Consider the following 17,862-nt stretch of genomic DNA (forward strand, 5'->3'; position numbering starts at 1 on the left):
CTTGAGCAAAACCCTGATAAATGCAATGGTTCTCGAACTTGTAGAATCACTGGATAAGTGTTGATAATGCATATTCCAACCCTATACTTCCCGGGAAACTTCTGGTTTAAGAGGTGAGCGACAACCATTTTAACAAGCTTCACAGGACACTTTCAGGAAATCTCTTTCTGTGCGTCCACGGTTATAGGCGGGGGAGGAGGCGGTGGCCGGAGATGAGGCCGATCAGAGCTTGACCCATGGGGCTCCTGGATCTCCGAAAGAGGTCACGCTATCACAATTAAAACTCCATTTTGAGTCGCGCTTTCAGGGTACAAGCCGCTTTCATGTGTTTTACTTTGTCGGACTCTCGCAACAACTCTGTGGGATAGAAATTACCAGTGTCATACCATAGGGGAGGAAACTGAGGCTCACAGAGGGGAGACGTTTTGCTCAAGGTCACAAAGCGAGAGGTGACAGGGCAGAGACTGAAAACCAGGCGCGCAGACTCCCAGCTCAGAGACTTTGCGACAAGGGGGGAAGGCCGCCAGTGGGTGGGGCTCAGGCCCTCCCTCCAGGCTGGTTCCAAAATGGTGGGGGTAGTGGCGTCAGCAACGCCCCCGCCCCTTCCGTCCACCACCCTCCTTCTTCCCCAGGCCACCCAGGCGGGGGGAGGGGATGGAACGGAGCAACCCACGTGACTGCCGACAACCTGGCGCGTGACGCAAAGCGGCGGGCCCATCGCTCGCCTTGCCTTCTGGGAAACGTAGTTCAGGCGACCATCAAGCTGGCAAGGAGAGACGGGCCTAGCACTACATTTCCCAGGAGTCAGCGGGCGACGCCGCCGCAGCCGCCGTCGGAGAGCGGGGACGCGGGGCGCGCTGTCGGGCGGGGGCGAGGTTCGGGCCGGTTGTGCCGTTGCGAGGTTGCGGCTGCGATCGCTGCGGTGGGCCCAGGTGAGTTGAGGCCTTTGATGGGGATTAGGGCAGTTCCATCGGCTCCAGTCATTTTGTCTTTTATCTTTTCTCGGCGGCGGCTGGGTCAGGGTCCCCGGCGGGCCCGGCGCGGAGCCGCTCCCCCGCGCCTACCCCCAGGCCTCCTGTGAGCGGGCCCCGCTCTCTCCGGCTCCTCCTCCTCCCCGCCCTTCAGGGCTTCCCCTCGCTCCGGCCTAGCTCCCGACGCTCTGGGCCGCCTTTTCTCCCGAGCAGCTTTTACGCTTTTTTCCTCCTCCTTGTAAGCTGCGAGGAAGAGGCCTCCGCCTCTTCGTTTCTCTCTTTAGCCGTAGGAACCCCATTATTTGGATTTTTCCTTTTCCCGGAACTCTTTGAGTGCTAAATCGCCCCCCCCCCCCCCCCCCCCCCCGCCGTCTCCATTGGCCTGGTTCTGCCTTCTCCTAGGGCGCATGTGGCTGGCACTCAGTAAACGTTAGTCGTCCTTTTCTGCCTTGCGGCCAGAGGAGGCATAGTCCAAATTTATCTGCTCCGGGAACATTTGTGCGCCCACTTTTATTTCAGTCTCTTGGGTTGGAGGTGAGGCCGACTTGCATTCCAGTGGTAATCGGCGTGTGTTCTGCTTGTAGGAGGCAATTTTCTTTGCCTCCTTTAGCACCTCAGCAACTTTTATCAGCTCTTCTCATTGCCTTTCTAAATCTAAGGGGTGGAGCATGGCGGCAGAAGCTGGCGAGTAGCGCTGGTGCCCAGAAGTTCGAAGCCGTCAGTGGTAGTAGGGTGTTTACGGGGAGGTTGTTAATTGGATTGAAGGAGAAGCCTCAGAGTGTGGTAGAGCCCGGTGGGCGAGAGCCAGTGAAGCTTCTGGTGGCATCATAACAGATGGACCCCGGAGCCAGCTTGCCTGGGTTCAAATTTTGGCTCTGTTAGCTTTTGATTTTAGGTCATGGGGCGTTGCTTCCAGGTGCCTCAGTTTCCTTATCTGCAAAATAGCGGTAAGTAACAGTGGCTACTTTATAGAGTGATTGTGAAGATTAAATGAGATTAAATTGAAAACCGCTTAGCTCATTACCTGACATGTATTAAGCGACATCATTATTATCATCGTTTATAGGATTTCTAGATGGTGGGCCCAGAGTGGAAGTGCAGGTATCACACCAGCATTTTCCTTTCCTTGCAGATAGCCCTCCCTTTTTTTGTTTGTGGGAGTATTGTCTGTTCGGTTATCTGGACAGCTTCATAATGTGTATCATTAAGTAGAAGCCTGTTAAAGAGTCAGCAGCGATTCCTGCTATGAACAACTTGTGGAGCAAATCCGCCTTAGTTTGCTCTGCGCTGGGCATTACGTTTTGTAAACTGGTGCACACACTTCAGCAATAATCAAAAACAAGTGTATTCTGCAGCCTCTTAGGCTTGATTGTATCTTGTAAAAGGTGAATTGAAGTTTTCAGAAGAAGTCGTTTAAATCTTTTATGTCTACATACAAGCTTTGTTCTTTAACCCTTTTGGCGCCAGTGACAGGTTTCCGATTTTGGAGACTGGTGTTTTTAGTCTGCAGAAGTACAGTCCCATTTTAGTGGTGGTAGTGAGAGTAGTAATAGCCGCGGCAGTTCTTGAGCTGTTTCGTTGGCATAAACACCACCTACAGGCACTTTTTGAATTTGATTTAGCCACTGAAATTGTGGGTTCCAAAAAGAGTGTCCTGTTTTGTCCTGAGAAATTGGGATGAGGAAGCTTGGAATATTGCTGAGATTAGCGCAGAGGTGGGAAGAGACGAGGCTGACCCAGAGAGAGCAGAAGACAACGACTATTATTTATTTCGAATGGATAGTCTCAACGACTAAGAATCTTAAGATGCTAGCCTGTTTCTCTTGGGCACAGTGACATCCTGAATTGAAGGCAGTGAGGTTAATGCTGTTCTCTCAGATATTAGATTTTGATGGATTGCTTCACATATGCATTCTGTAAACATCTAAGATTGAGTCAGTTCAGTATTCGGCTGATTGATTCAACAAATAGTGCCTGAGGACGTACCATCTACTGGCTCCCGTGCTAGGCTCTGGGAGTACAGGGGGGTATGAGACAGAAGGGGTCTCGCTTTTGGAGAACTTCCAGTAGAGTGGGGGAAGACAACAACAGGTAAGCAAATAAATGACAAATCGAGAAAAGTGATGTGGAGATACCAAGCAGGGACTCTAATAGACACTAACAAGGGAGACGTAAGGGTCGTCAGAGAAGTTCTTTCGGGCGCGAGTGAGGAGAGTGTTTTGTAGGAGAGAGCATTCTGTGTGGAGGGAACAGCAAGTGCCAAAACTTGAAGATGGGGAGAATTCAGTGTGCGTTCAGCACTGAAAAGAGGCCCAGAGTAGCTGACACACAGTGAGGAGAGTGGTTACAGAATACATGGACAAGTAAGGTTGTTTGGGGAAGCCGTCGAAGCCTTCCGATTTATATTTTAAAATCACTTTTGCAGAGGTATGGAAGATGGGGGGGGATCTCATTTAAGGCTGCTGTACTGGTGCAGGCTGGACATGAGAGTTGCCTGAAGTAGAGGGATGGAATGGAGATGTATTGGTGGGAAGAAGCGGGGGGTTTGGAGATGACAGGTTTAATATTCTTTGGAGCAGGCCATTCTTAATCTTTGGTCCATGTAGGGAGCCCACGAACTGTAAAATTTTTGTGAGGGAGTGCATTTTCTCAGAGGTTTGATACCTTCTGACTTAATTTAAGAACCACCGCTCTAGAGCCTGTAACGCAGGTTTATAACCCATAAAAAAGTAGTTGCCCACAGCTTATCAGGAGAGTTGAGTCATGGTTACCCTTCTAAAAGATGGCTTTCTTTCATCTCTCTTTTTTTTTTTAATAAGTAATCTCTACACCCCACATGGGGCTCAAACTCAAAACTCCCAAATCAAGAGTTGCCCAGAGAGCTGAGCCAGCCAGGCACCCCATTGCTTAGTCTTTCATGGGACCTTTTTTTTTAAATCAAGGTTAAATGCTGTGCCGTAGATCATCTTTTAGTTTCTTTTTGTCTGCGAGTTATGGGCTGATGCACGTAACTGAGGAAGCTAAACATTAGTGAGCTCAGTTTCGTGAAAATCCATTTCCTCATTTTTGCTTCCACTGGAAGAAACCGTTCCTATTTGAAGTGGTACAAATGGAGCCCTTCAGTTGATGAAGAGCAAGATCGTTTTCTTCTTGCTTTCCTTCAGCAGTTAGGGGTTTCAGATGTATATTGATATTTTGTGAGTGTATTTGTACATGACATTGTGTTCCTGGAAGCTTGGGTGTACTTTGTACCCCAGAGTTAGAGCTGTACCACTGAAAGAACCAGGTATGTTTCTTTTTACGGCAGAGGTTGGAAACTGAAGGCGTATGGACCAGATCCAGTCTCCAGATGTGTTTTGATTGGCTCATACAGTCTCGTAAATATGAATTTGTTGTCAGCGTTAAAAAACAAGGAGATTTTATGTAAAAATTTGGATTCAGGTTGCTTTTGAAAAATCCGTTCTGGCAGCCATGGACCTGTGTTTCTGCTTCATAGCAGCCATCTTTTGTAGTTGGCGTGTCCTCTCCAGTTTGTTAGAGACCTCCCTACGGCCTGACATGGAGTGGAGTGTCACTAGATATTATTTTACACCTTATATTACATGTCTGTTTGTAGGCACTTTAATTTGGTCTGCCTGTTTTAGATATATGAATCAGGTCTCTGATGCCTCCACTTAACTTTTTTCTGTCTTAACGTATCACCATTAAAATTTGTTTTATGTCTTGTTGCCTTATTTTTTGCGGACTGATGAAAAAAAAAGAAATCTACCAGTTGAAACTGATTCGTATGGTGGTAGGTGAGGAGATTGCAAAGGGGCAGGAAGGTGCTTTCTGAAGTGATAGAAATATCCTATATACATATATATATGTGTGTGTATATTTTAAAGTTATAGATAATATATAAAGTTAATTTTTAAGTTATAATAATTAAGTTAATATAAAATATTTTATAACATTTAAATGTTGATTGTAATTATAAAATATTAATTACAATATTAATGTAAGTATTAAGTTATAATTAAGTTATATATTATATATACGTAAAGTTAAAGTTAATATATATATATATATATATATTTTAAAGTTCAACGCGAGGCTTGAACTCAAAGACCTGAGATTAAGGCCTGAGCTAAGATTGAGAGTCGGATGCTTAACTGACTGAGCGACCCAGGTGCCCCTGAAATATTCCATATATATTTTTTTAAAAGATTTTATTTATTTATTTAACAGCCAGCGAGAGAGGGAACACACGCAGGGGGAGTGGGAGAGGAAGAAGCAGGCTCCCAGCGGAGGAGCCTGATGTGGGGCTCGATCCCAGGACTCTGGGATCACGCCCTGAGCCGAAGGCAGACGCTTCACGACTGAACCACACAGGCGTCCCTGAAATATTCCATTTTTTGGTTGGGGTGGTGTTTCACAGTTTATTTTGTCAAAACTGACCGAACTATTGTTATAATGTGTACATCTTTTATAAGTGGATTATGAAGTTGATTAGTTTGTTTTCAAAAGCTATTCTCTAAAGGCTGTTTTGTAAAACTGAGGTAACTGTATAAGTAAGTTGTGATGATAATTGTTTTTCTGGAATTTTTAGTAAGTTTAGCCAAGTATGGATTGGACAGGAGATTTTAAAATGCTTCTTGGAGTGAGGAGGGTGCCTCAGGATCTTTTGAGGGAAGAGACTGAGCTGGCAGGACTCTGAGCAGCCCACTCCCATTTCTGCATTGATAATTTTTTACTTAGGGGTTCTGCTTAACATTTCATTTTTACTTACTGAAAGATTTTTTTCTTTAAAGAAATTTGTGTATTTTATTTATTTATTTTTAAGTTTTTATTTATTTGTCAGAGAGAGTGTGAGTGCTTTGCTCAAGCAGGGGGAGCAGCAGGCAGAGGGAGAAGCAGGCTCCTTGCCGAGCAAGGAACCTGATATGGGACTTGATCCCAGCACGCTGGGATCATGACCTGAGCCGAAGGCAGATGCTTAACTTACTGAGCCACCTAGGTGTCCCGTATTTTTTTTTTTTTTAAGGTTTTATTTATTTGAGAGAGAGGGAGGGCACAGAGGGGGAATGAGAGGGAGAAGCAGATTCCCCGCAGAGCAGAGAGCCTGATGTAGGGCTCCATCCCAGGACCCTGAGATCATGACCTGATCCACCCAGCTGCCCCTTTGCAATCCCATATTTTTTATTTTAAGTAGGCTCCGCATCCAACATGGGGCTTAAACTCACGACCCCGAGATTAAGATTTGCTTGCTGTGCTAGCCAGGTGCCCTGAAATTTATTTTTAAAGTAATCTCTAGGGGTGCCTGGGTGGCTTAGTTGGGCACAGAGTTGTGAGGTCGAGCTGGCATCAGGCTCTTTGCTCAGTGGGGAGTCTGCTTCTCCCTCTCCCTCTGCCTGCTGCTCCCCACTCCCCCTCAGCTAACAGCCACAAGGTCAAGTCAGATGCGGTACTGACTGAGGCAGCCAGGCACCCTAAGATTTCTTTTTCTTTTTCTTTTTTTTGAAGATTTTATTTGTCAGAGAGAACAAGCAGGGGGAGCAGCAGGCAGAGGGAGAAGCAGGCTCCCTGCTGTGCAAGGAGCCTGACTGGGACTTGATCCCAGAACCCTGCGATCTTGACCTGAGCTGAAGGCAGACACCCAGCCAACTGAGTCACCTAGGCGTCCCAAATAGCTCTTCTTTTACAGAAGAAAGTTAATGAAAATTTTTAAAGATTTATTTACATGAGAGAAAGAGAGAGAGCCTGCACGAGCAGGGTTGGAGGGAAAGGGAGAGAGAATCTTTAGTAGACTCCCCACCGAGCATGGAGCCCGAGGTGGGACTTGATCTCACAACCCTAAGATCATAACCTGAGCTGAAATCAAGAGTCAGAGGCTCAACCAACTGAGCCATCCAGGCACCCTTGAAGTTTTTTTAATGAAAAAATTTTTAATATGGTTCATCCAAAGTTCCAGCTTCCTAATGAAACCTGATAACCACTCTCATGATTAATGAGTTGTGTATTTGCATACATGAACCATGAATGTAAGTGAAAGATAACACTGAGTTTCAAAGTTGTCGGCTGAATTATTGCTGTGGTTGTTTGGAAATTAAGATTTTATGTGCTAGTCAAAAGTATACATAAACTGTAACTTTATGTACAATATGTTATTCCAGCTAGAATTTTGACTTTGCCCTTCTCAGCTCATCTTATTCTGGTAACTTATCCGAGAGCTGCTAACAAGAAATAGAGGGTACTTTCTGAGGAGAGGATCTTTGGTTTCCTTTTTGGGTGTTAAATATCACAGCAAAGCTGTAAGGATACAGGCTTTGTCTTGTAGATTGTCCATCTACCTTCCTTTATTCCTTTTAGTGAACAAGGAACCATTGTTCAAATATATAAATCCTGGATACACTTTTTTTTCCAAAAGTATTTTATTTAATCATTTGACAGAGCGAGGATAAGCAGGGGGAGCGGCAGGCAGAGGGAGAGGGAGAAGCAGGCTCCCTGCTGAGCAAGGAGCCTGATGGGGGGTTCGATTCCAGGACGCTGGGATCATGACCTGAGCTGAAGGCAGATGCTTAACTGACTGAGCCACCCAGGCGTCCCTCATTTTGTTTTCTAAAACATACAGACATTTATCAATCTCTGCCTTTATGGTTTATAATTAGAATATTTTGTTCGTAATCCTTTTTCTTAAGTTCTATAGATTGCTGTATTTTCTTTTTTGTAGAAATGGTTTTTAGAGAGTGTGAGGGGGGCAGAGGGAGAAGGAGGAAGCAGACTCCCCATAGAGCAGAGCCTGAAGCAGGGCTTGATTTTATGACCCTGAGATCATGACCTGAGCTGAAATCAAGAGTCAGACGCTTAACTGACTGAGCCACGCAGGCACCCCCCCCCATATTTTCTTCTAAAAGTTTCAAAGCTTTTCATATTTAATGATTAATTTTTTAAAATTTTATTTTCAGTCCAAATAAACTTAGAGTTTATTTTGTTTGTGATGGTAGGTATGGATCTAATTTTACTTTTCCCATAGGATTGGTTGTAGGTTTTTTGTTTTGTTTTTTGTTTTTTAAGATTTTGTCTATTGTTAAGTAATCTCTGCACCCAATGCGGAGCTCGAACCTACAACCCTGAGATCAGGGGTCACATGCTCCACTGACTGAGCCAGTGTTTTAGTTATTTCTCAGTTTTGAATCTCAAGTCCTGATTTGTTTTTGGGTTGTGTGTAGTGGCCTTTACCCTTTATTCAGGGCTTAAATCTTCTTAACTTTATGTATGAGAAGTTGGAAAAACATTCATGTAATCTAAAACCAAATTTCCAAGAAATAGAAAGCAGGATTGCTAAATCAGGGATGGCATGAGTCCCTTTTAGGGGGATAACTCCATTTACAAGAATCAGTTTGACAGGGGTGCCTGGGTGGCTCACTGGGTTAAGCGTCCAACTTGATTTTGGCTCAGGTCATGATGTCAGGGTTGTGAGATGGAGCCCTGAGTCACACATTGGGCTCCCCACTCAGCAGGTAGTCTCCTTGAGATTTTTCCCTCTCCTGCCCCTCCCCCGCTGTCTCTCTCAAATCTTTTTAAAAAAATCTATTTGACAGATGATATAATTCTCTTAGTGATTATGCCAGTTTTTATAGCAATCTATATTCCTAGTTAAGCTTAAGAATATAGGACTGATTCTGACGAGCTGTTATGTTACCTGTAAATGCTTTGGAATGAGATGTGTTTTGTGAGGAACCTCCTGATAAGGAGAGTGGTTCAGTGGCCTTGGGAATTGGTATTTTGTGGGAAGAGGAGGCTTAGGCTTCCCTAGATAGTGTATAAATTGCTGTTGGGTTAATATTGGCTGCAGATTTATTTTCTAGAATTAGAACCAGAGGATATGGACATTTTGGGATAGATTTCCAAAATTGCTGATGAGATTCTTTCTAATAGTAAGTTTAGTTGAAGATAAGTTAATTTGGTGGTATTCTGAGTAGTTATTGACTTTCATGTCAAACCTAGTAACTACTCCTGATTTGTAATTTAAAAAAGGAAAGACGAAGAAAAATATCTCCAAAGGCAATTATGTTTTAATGGCTTTTCCAGCATATGATCAGATCTTCTTGTTTATGATATTATTCTGTCATGAAATTTGGTCTCTTTTCTGTTGCTTGTTTACAAATGATAGCAAATGTGATTCATCTAAAAGTTGGTTGTCTTGGTCTAATGCCCTGGTTTAAGTGGGTTGTTAATTAAATTACTATTTTGGATGAAATTTTTTTAATAAGGCTAAGCAGTTGCAGAAGATAGACTCTGAATGTACCATCTACTTTTCCAACTCTAAAATTAATAGTTTCTTATTTACTGAAATTTCCTTTCAAATAGGGCTTTAGTGAATTAGATTTATTCTTATTCAGCATCCCCTGTGGCTTCCAGTAGAGCACATTTTAGGATGATTTAGAAATGTTTTCTAAGACTGATTTCATAAAGCATATTAAAGAAATTTTTTCCTTAGATAGCAAGTAATGGAAGAAAAGTGAGGAATCCGAGCCAACTGGATGAAGTTTGTGGCTTAAGGTTCTTGAACAGGTAAACGATTAGCACGATGACGTGAAAGAATTGGGACACTGATGGCCAACGGCCTTTAGGCTCTAGTTTTAGGTCACCTTCTTGGGTGAAATCCTTCCTTTCTCTGAGCTCAGTTTCCCTTCTGTAAACCTAGGGTTATGCTAGATATGATCTCTAGGAGTTACTGCTCTGTGACTCTTGATTCTAGTCCTATTTGTCCAGGTAGTATTTTTGCCTATAGATGAGAGTGGATTGTGGTCTCTTAATCACCGGACTCTTCTGCTCTTTGAGTAAAGCCGTCTCTAGACTGCCTTGAGGCTGACACACCCTATACAGGGTCTTATGGTGGCAAATTTTCTCTTTATTCTCCTAGCACTTCAAGTCACAGTCATTTTTTAAGATAACTATTTCAGTGACATTTAGAAATAGACCCATGAACAGAATAAGTGTGGGCTGGTTGGAAGTTTTATTAACCAGGTTCTCAGCCTAATGATATTGGAATAATGATGATATATACTGAGCAGAGAGAACTCGTGTGTTGTATTACAAGCACGGGGAAGGATACAGAGTTTGTGATTCGTCTTTGTGCTTTCCATGGTGCCCAGTGAAGCAAATTAAGAATGATTTATTTATTTGTTTGTTTAAAATTGTTATTTTTGAGTAGTCTCTACACCCATTGTGGAGCTCGAACTCACAACCCTGAGATCAAGAGTTGCATGCTCTTGGGGCGCCTGGGTGGCACGGCGGTTAAGCATCTGCCTTCGGCTCAGGGCGTGATCCCGGCGTTGTGGGATCGAGCCCCACACCAGGCTCTTCCGCTTTGAGCCTGCTTCTTCTTCTCCCACTCCCCCTGCTTGTGTTCCCTCTCTCGCTGGCTGTCTCTATCTCTGTCAAATAAATAAATAAAATCTTTAAAAAAAAAAAAAAAGAGTTGCATGCTCCACCAACTGAGCCAACCAGGAGCCCCAAGAATTATTTATTACTATTATTTGAGTGCTTGTTATATTACTAGGAACTGTACTAAAATTTAGATGCTTTTCCTCATTTAAATATTTAGCATCTTATGAGGTAGTGTTATTCCTCTAATTTATAGATCAGGAAACTGAGGCTTAAAAGGGAATGTTTTAAACTAATTTTCATGCGACTCCAGAGCCTATAATTTTGTTGCCCTCAATATGCTGCCTAGCAAAGACGTTATTCATAGAGTGTGCTTAGTGAGTGTTAACTGCGTGAAATACTTGTAAAATGTTAAAAAAAAAAAGGTTTAAGTACATTGTTTTTGATCTTTATGATAGTATTTTTAGAAGAGGGGGATTAGCCAGTCTTGATAGGCCAACTGGATGTCTTACTGATAGGACATCCTCAAGGCAAGGTACCATGTGCTTGGGGATTATGTTCCAAAATTAAAAATTAAACGAGGGAAGGGGACTGGAAGTTGGGGATAAGGAGGGTAAAATAAGGAAGAAGACCTCTTTTCATTGTCACTCTTGTACCGTGTGTACTACTAAAAAGAAAACTAGGTAAGAAGAATTAGGGGCGCCTGGGTGGCTCAGTTGTTAAGTGTCTGCCTTCGGCTCAGGGCGTGATCCTGGCATTCTGGGATCGAGCCCCACATCAGGCTCCTCCACTGGGAGCCTGCTTCTTCCTCTCCCACTCCCCCTGCTTGTGTTCCCTCTCTTGCTGGCTGGCTCTCTCTTCTGTCAAATAAATAAATAAAATCTTTAAAAAAAAAACACTTTGGGCAAATAAAAGTTAATATTTTATTTTATTTTATTTAAGATTTTATTTATTTATTTGACAGAGAGAGAGACAGCCGGCAAGAGAGGGAACACAGGCAGGGGGAGTGGGAGAGGAAGAAGCAGGCTCCCAGCAGAGCTTAGTTAATATTTTAGTTCCATGATTCTGTGCATGTGTTTTCCTTTTTTAAAACTGTACACAAAATGTGGATGAACCGTGAAGACATTATGCTTAGGTGACATATACTCTACATAAAAGACAAACTTGTATTATTCCACTTACGTGAAATACCTAGAGCAGTCAAATTCCTAGGGTAGAGTGGTGGTTGTGGGTGGGAGATTACTGTTTTATGGGTATACAGTTTTAGTTTGGGAAGGTGGAAAAGTTCTGAACATGGATGGTGGTGATGGTTATGTAACAGTGTGAATGTACTTAATGCCACTGAACTGAACTGTACACCTAAAAATGGTTAAAATGGTCAATTTTGTTTGTTTTTTTTCCCATGGTAAAAAAAAATATAGCTGATACTCATTTGTTTGTCGTTCAGCAGACATGTACATAGACACTGGAGATACAAAAAGGAATTTGATTTGGTACTTGCCCTGAAAAAGCCATTTAATCTAGTAATACTATACTAACATCACACTACTAGTGGTTTTGAAGGAAATAGAGGTTTAAGTTTTTAGGAGCTCATAGCTTGTAAAAGTTTTGCAGTGTGATAAAAAGATGATAAATTCTGGGAAAGTAACTTAATATTTCCCAGCAGTCTTATCTGCTGGTTGATCTAGAGGATTCAGATGAGAATGTTATTTTGCCCCAGGGTACTTGTGCATAGCCTGAAAGCATGATTTTAAAAACTACCAATCTGGTAGAAACTGTCAGGTGCACGGATGGCATATTGATATCTCTCTCTCTCCGCCCGACTCTCTCTCTCTCATAAATTGAGAACCTGGGCAGAGAATAGTGGTGTCATTTAAGTGGCAGACTCATTCAGCCTGGAATCAAGTTGAGGCTTGGATTTGTTGCCAGTGTACAGCTTCTTTAAGAGGTTCTGAAGCTCAGTGTCTTACATTCTGAGTCTACCATAAAGACAAATTCGGAATTCTCAGGAGAAAGATAGTAATTGTTCAATGACCGTGTGATTACCCATACTAGCTGGTGGAAGTCTTGTCTCTTAACTGTGATTTTGACGTTGACCTGATTAATAATACTATTGAGTGCTAAATGTGTGCTAGTAAGTATTGTTTCAGGTGCTTCACATATGTATTAACTCATTCAGTTTTAATAACAGCTCTATGTAGTGGGAATCAGTTTTACAGATGAGACAGATAGTGGGATTTAATAAAGTAACTTACCACAGGTTTCAAAACTACTAGTTGGTGGTGCTGGGAATCAAAGCCTTTAGAGCATGTATTGTTTCGTACTATTTATTGGGCCAGTGCTTTGGAAATTGTTTTGGAATGATTGATTACTAATTTTATTTGTCTTACTGTAATTTGTTGGGTATGAGGATTAAACAGTGACAATTTCTACCACTTGAGACCCCTGCAGTTTTGAGAATTACTGCTCGCTCATTAAGGGTTTATTCTTATATGGTCATTTGCACTAAATGCCTTTGTAAAGCAAATGGTGTAGAACCAGAGTTGGCTGACTTTTTCTCTGTAGGTCCAGATGATACTTTAGGCTTTGGGGGCCAAGAGGCAAAACTGAGGATATTACATAGGCACTTAAATAACAATGAAAAAAACAAATATTTAAAATTTTTAGAATTTTTATCTTTTTAAGTAATCTATACACCCAACGTGGGGCTTGAACTCACTACCCTGAGCTTAATTAAGAGTTGCCTGTTCTGACTGAGCCAGCTAGGCACCCCAAGAAAACAAATATTTTATTGGCAGATTTCAAAATGTAATAGTTGAATACAGTTTTTGTAAGGCAGGTGTGTTACAAGAGCGGAATTCACTTTGGGAGATAACATTTCACATTACTGGGGTTCAGAGTTAGTTTTACCTATGCTGAAATCTGTAGTGAGATTGCACATATGTCATCTTTGAAAATGTCTTTACACAGACAGGTACTGCCAAATATTAATATTAATTCATGAGCATATGATTTTTTTGAGCATATGTTTTATTTGAGCACATTCATCACTTGGAAGGCATTTATAGAATTCTGTTAGATTCATTTCTTGATATTTGCCTTTTTGGGTTCCATTACGCTGCAGAGTAATTCTTTCCAATGGAATATTAGATGGAAGTTTTTTGGGTTTCTTTTTTTTTTAAGATTTTATTTTTAAGTAATCTCCACACCCAATGTGGGGCCCAAACTCAGAACCCCGAGGTCAAGAACCATACACTCACCTGACTGAGCGAGCCAGGCACCCCTAGATGGAAGCTTCTCAGTTGCACAGCTTAGATGGATTTTGAAAGATGGAGATTTACTTTGCGCTTTCATTAAGACTGGAAATATGCTGGAAGTGTAGTTTGAACTATTTCAAAGTTTTGTGTGAACAGGGATCTCATTGTGTTAACTTTGGTAGTAGAGGAAGTGAATAAGTAACTTGACATCACCTGAGGTTCAAACAGTGTTTACTGTTGTTCAGATTCGTTTGCCGTAATATATATTTCCCATAAAAATGCAGATTCAGGTTGTATAAGTGTTCTCTCAAGCGTCTTTGAAAGAGTCTCACCTACCGTTGTTCATATAGACTCTTCATAGAAGCTGACTCTTCAGTCATTTCAAACCGAGCGTTGACTTCTCCAGTAAATAGTTACGCAGTACCTTTAATATCTGTTGAATCAAGAGGCAAGGAACACCACTGAAAATTATCCCCCCCCTTAACAAATGTGTGGTTGTTGACCAGTTTCAGATTTATAGAAAACCTGAGAAAATAGTACAGAGTGTTCTCCTGTATACCTTATGCCCTTTTCCCCTGTTAACGAATTAGTATGTAGTACATTGGTCCTAGCTAATGAACCAGCGTTGATGCATTCTTGTTAACTAAAGTCCTTACTTTATAAATATTTTCTTAATTTTTACCTAATACCCCTTTTCTGTTCCAGGATCCTATCTAGGATATACAGTTAGTTGTTATGTCTCCTTAGACTTGGCTGTGACACCTTTTCAGACTTTTCTTATTTTCGGTGACTTTGACAGTTTTGAGGAGTGCTGGTTAGATATTTTGTAGAATGTTCCTCAGTTGGGATTTTTCTCACGATTAGACTGGTGTTACAGATTTTAGTGAGAAAGACCACAGAAGTAAGGTATCATTTCCATCACATCATATCAAGGAATACATGTTACCAACATGATTAATGTTGATGTTAACTTTGATCACCTGGCTAGGTTTCTCCGGTGTAAATTATTCCCTCCCCTCCATACTGTACTTTTTGGAAGGAAATCACTGGGCTCACTCCACTTACGGAATGGAGAGCTATGTTCTACGTTCTGGAGGGTGGAATATATACATAAATTATTTGGAAGTCTTCGACATGGGAAATTGATCTCTTCTTATCCATTTATACATTTATATCAGTTTAGTCTCATAGGTATTTTATACTTTGAATTATCCATTCATTTCAATTTTTTTTTTTTTTTAAATATTGGTTCTCGAGTTCTTTCAGTTGTACAGGAGTGTCCTTTTGACATATTCCCTTCATTGTGGTGGTTTTTGTTTGTTTGTTGTACTTCTTTCTGGCACTACAGGATATTCCAGGCTTATCCAGTGTATTGCTGGCCTCAGCCCTGGAGTCAGTCATTTCTCCAAGGAGCCTTGGTTTCTTTTTTTGGGGAATATTACTAGAAATGAAGGTGTGGGTTCTAGGTGTGCTTATTGCTGCTGGAATGTTACTGCTTATAGGTCTTCTCAGGTGACAAAGCAAGGAAATATATGTGTGTATACATATAGGAAATATATGTATAATAACACATTTTATATACGTATAGAAATATTTGTAAATATTTCTGACGTATCTGTGTGTATCCATTTGTATCTGTCTGTATTAAGCTAAGCAGGAGCTTATACTGGTAGCTCCACTTCTAATCCAGTACCATCTGGATCATTCTAGCCTTTCTGTCTGTTGTTTGTGGCCTCACACTCCAACAGTGAGAAATTTGGCTCTCCCCGTCTGCTATCTATTTACTTATTAATTCCAGTATACATGTATAATGGTTTCAGAATTGTTAACCCATACCCCCATGGGAAGCAACTTTAACATCTAGAATGCAGTTCGTTTTGCTGTTTTCTCTGTTCTACTCGTTTCCATAGTTACTTTAGGTCAACTCCTTTCCCTTCCACCTGCCTTACCTTTTTTAAAAGATTTATTTGAGGGGCGCCTGGGTGGCTCAGTTGTTAAGTGTCTGCCTTCGGCTCAGGGCGTGATCCCGGCGTTCTGGGATCGAGCCCCACATCAGGCTCCTCTATTGGGAGCCTGCTTCTTCCTCTCCTGCTCCCCCTGCTTATGGTCCCTCTCTCACTGGCTGTCTCTTTCTTTGTCAAATAAATAAAATCTTTTTTTTTTTTAAAGATTTTATTTATTTATTTGACACAGAGAGAGAGCCAGAGAGAGAGGGAACACAAGCAGGAGGAGTGGAAGAGGAAGAAGCAGGCTCATAGCAGAGGAGCCTGATGTGGGGCTCGATCCCATAACTCCAGGATCACGCCCTGAGCCGAAGGCAGACACTTAACCGCTGTGCCACCCAGGTGCCCCTAAATAAATAAAATCTTAAAAAAAAATTGAGAGAGAGAGAGACAACACCAGCGCACCAGTGGGAGTGGCAAAGGGAGAGGGAGAGAGAATCTCAAGCAGACTCCCCACTGAGTGCAGATCCTGATGCGGGCTCCCATCTCATGACCCTGAGAACAGGACCTGAGCTGAAACCAAGAGTCCCATGCACCGACGCTTACCCGACTGTGCCACTCAGGCATCCCTGCCTTATTTTTTAATTGACTGCTGTTGTTGCTCCCATTGTCCTCAGCTTTTCCAGCCAAAAGGCTAATAGTCTTAAACAAAATGATTTTTTCTGGACACATTTGTTTGGCTGCTGCAAACATGATGTAATCAGCTCTTTGTAAATAAATGGCTTTCCCTGTTAAGCTAACAGATGAACCAGTCAGAAACTTCATTTTTATTATTTTTTTTGGTGAAGATTTTCGGTTGTAATGAGATATTCTGTTTTAAATTTTCTAATTTTCTAACAGAATGCTGTTAGATATGAACACTGTGATGCGTGCTTAGTTTGGTAATGTCGACATATATTGTATTCTTGGCACAGTTACGGTGTTTTTTCATAAGAGAATTTTGCCATCTAACTCATTACAAAATAATCCACACTCCACACTGTCCCTTAAATGGGTAACGTTTAAAGTCCACTTTTGTCTTCTTGTTTTAACATACGAAGATACACTGGTAATTTAAAACTAATAATAAGACGACAGAACGTGCGGTACTTGAAGGGCCCAGCCGTCACTGCTTGGCTGCGGTCCGCGGCCGCTCGGAGCGGTGAGAGCGCACGTGGTCTTGTTTGCAGCTACTCCACTCTGCTGTTGTGTGAGAGCAGCTCTCTCTGTAAACCAACGGACCCGTCTGTGTTCCAGTAAAACTGTTCATAGATGTTGAAGTTGGAATTTTCATAGAATTCTCACCCATCCTGAATCAACTCTCGATTTTTTCAACCATTTAAAAATGTAGAAACAATTCTTAGCTCATGGGTGGTAAAAAGGAAAAAATAGGTTGGGCTAGATTTGGCCTGTGTGCATCATTTGCTGATCCCTTAATGGAGAAGGCCCTGTATTCACGACCCATATGGGAAGTATCTTTCTCTCCAAAGCCACTTGGAGTAATGTCCCCAGCCTTGGATTCAGTCTCAGTTCCGGCTGATGCCATGGAAGGAAGGGGCTTAGAACAGACACTGCATGGCTTTCTGTGGTAAAACACTACAGGTTTATTTGCCCAGCTGTCATAATCTCCTCAATCCCTAGTTTGTTTGTTTGTTTGTTTGTTTTCTGACAGGAAGTAGCTACGGTTAAATTTTTTTTTTAAAGATTGTATTTATTCGAGGGAGAGAAAGAGTGAGAGAGAGAGAACACACGCTGGAGGAGGAGCAGAGAGGGAGAGGGACAATCAAACTCCCTTGCCGAGTGCAGAGCCTGACTGGGGCCGAAACAAAGAGTCGGACGCTTAACCGACTGAGCCACCCAGGCGCCCCTTATGGCCTCTTCCTAATGTTAATTACCTGATAACCTTTGGTATAGGTCAAGATTTTATTGCTTGGGTTTCCAGTTTACTCAGCAAACACATATCAGTGTTAGGTAGATAGAGTTTGCAGTCCTTTGAGGGAAATCGACATTAATGGGTATAATGAGATGAGTGTAAGGAGAGACATGTCTAGGGTAACACCAAGAAGCAGTACCGTACTCAGCCTGTGTGCACCAGGGACAGCTTGCTGGGGAAGGAGACCCTTGTAGGAATGAGAAGGAGTTTGGTTGGTGGGAGGGGAGGAGGCATTCTAGGCTGAGGGTTGACATGTACCAAGAGACCATAGCTTAAGAAAATACGTTCCTTTCTTTTCCTGGCTATGTAGGCAGAGGTCAGCTATGTGCAAACTACAGATTTCAGAG

General features: G+C 42.1%; 1 protein-coding gene across 2 annotated transcripts in view; it reads left to right on the plus strand.

The window, feature by feature from the left end:
• The first annotated feature begins 781 nt into the window (after window positions 1–781).
• The window catches only part of LOC117797414 (thyroid hormone receptor-associated protein 3), a 51,936-nt gene continuing 34,855 nt past the window's right edge, over window positions 782–17,862 (plus strand). For both annotated transcript variants that reach the window (XR_004622359.1, XM_034649232.1), the window contains exon 1: window positions 782–932. The gene's annotated coding sequence lies outside the window, so the exon portion shown is untranslated. The remainder of the gene's footprint in view (window positions 933–17,862) is intronic.

The sequence above is a fragment of the Ailuropoda melanoleuca genome, chromosome 2, assembly GCF_002007445.2.
Source record: "Ailuropoda melanoleuca isolate Jingjing chromosome 2, ASM200744v2, whole genome shotgun sequence".
Classification (NCBI taxonomy): Eukaryota; Metazoa; Chordata; class Mammalia; order Carnivora; family Ursidae; genus Ailuropoda; species Ailuropoda melanoleuca.